This window comes from Dendroctonus ponderosae, unplaced genomic scaffold, assembly GCF_020466585.1.
Source record: "Dendroctonus ponderosae isolate FM_Combo_2020 unplaced genomic scaffold, Dpon_F_20191213v2 Dpon_F_20191213_10, whole genome shotgun sequence".
Classification (NCBI taxonomy): Eukaryota; Metazoa; Arthropoda; class Insecta; order Coleoptera; family Curculionidae; genus Dendroctonus; species Dendroctonus ponderosae.
This window is the reverse complement of record NW_026017111.1, coordinates 943168-944990: the sequence shown is the minus strand read 5'-3', so window position 1 is coordinate 944990 and position 1823 is coordinate 943168.

The window sequence follows — 1823 nt, the reverse complement described above, 5'->3', positions numbered from 1 at the left end:
GAAGTGATTCTTCGTATTTGAATTATAGATGTTACAGACGATATATAGAATCAGACCGTATATACACAGACTAGTCCATATTTTCAAGCGCAATGATGTTTAATGTGATGTTTACATTTTCAATTGTTAACTGCAAAAATTGTGGTAAAAATAGTTTGTTCTTTGTTAAAGGCGACGCCAAATACGATATATTTCAGATATGAAGTTACAAAAGTAATTCAGATGTAGTCATTAATAATATAAGCTCAAATTTAAAAATATAGGTTTTACGAACAACTGTATGAGCGAACAAAATAGGTTGCCCAGAACAGCCGGGGTTTAACTAAAGGGTACCTAATGATTAGTGTGCACAGAACACATATGTATGTCTCTCAGAATTTGCAGTATTTCACTCAGAAAGTGGTAGATCAATTTGCCTTTTTAACGTTGGTTTTAATTAGTTCGGTTTGTATCGTTTGTTTGTTTTTCTATAATTATGCATTTAATTGTTTTAATAACAACGTGTTTATAAAAAAAATCCCAGCGTGCATTGGATTTCTAATTTTTTGGCCGCATTTTTCGCAATGGTTGCCGACGCACTTCCAGTCTATAGTCTCTAGTCTATCCACTTTCTTCTCACTTTTTTTGCGTAGATTTTCTGAAACCACTATGATGCCAGCACAAGCAATAGCTATCCGTTTTATCCGTTTCTTGCTTCGCATTTTAAACACTTAGTTTAACTAATCTGCCCGTGTATGGGGCGCTATTGACTCCTGCTCAGGTCAGTAGTAAAAAATGAAATTTTCTGATCCTCACTGAGCCCTTATCAGGTGAAAATATCGCAGTGTCTCGAACATTGTTCGGTTGCACGATTACGGCTTGTTCGCGACACACTTTACAATTTACAAACCGCAAGCCTTGGCCAATTGCCACATTGCATCTTGGCCGAAAGGATTTCGGTGCGGCTTTCCGTTTTTTTCGCTCGATACACTTACCAGCATGGGAATGTTGGGCACCACCACCACGTCATCTTCTGATCCCACCGATTGCGACTCATCAAAGTGATAGATCTTCTCCTGGTAGAACGTCACTGTGTCGTTGTCGTGGAACGTTACGTTCTTCTTTTCCCACGTTTCCCTAAACAGCAATAATTTCCCATGAAACTTCAAATTGTCCTCTAATAACGGCGTGATAATCGAGTAAAAAAATGATTAAGATGAAGTTGAGTGAAGAAGTGAAGTCGTGGACTCATTGTCATGAATGGATGAAACTTTGCAAAGCTTCTGTTAGGCGCGCTTTAAAAGCGAAATAATCAGAATGTAATCAATTCTGTAATACTTTTAGGCCTTTGATTTTGGTAAAGTATGGAAGACATGTGAATTAGCCCTTCAATTAGTTTCCATCGTTTACAAGAAATAACATTTCTTACAGCTTATGTAAACACGTTGCTCGTTGCTCACTTTTAATGAATGTCCCATTACGTATCGTTGTTGCATTAAAGCGAATTATTTATAAATAAAATAAGATTTGCTTTAGAGAAAGTCCGCAAACGCACTTATCATGCTGGTTTCATGTGGGTTATTCAATTGAGCATATGGGTGTCAAGCTGAAGGCAAAAATTAAGGCTAAAGTGAGAAAATGATATGCAGAATACGAAGCGCGTTTTACATATGTATATGTAAATAAGTGTGATGTGGATGATGATTTTGCAAGAAGCGAGCGAGCGTGTTAATTGATGGCCAACGCTTGCAGAGCTGACGCAAAATTTCCTTGCCATTATTAGTAGCTGAAGGGCGATTTTGCATTATTTATTTTGAACCATTAGTGTGACAACCAAGGGCGGA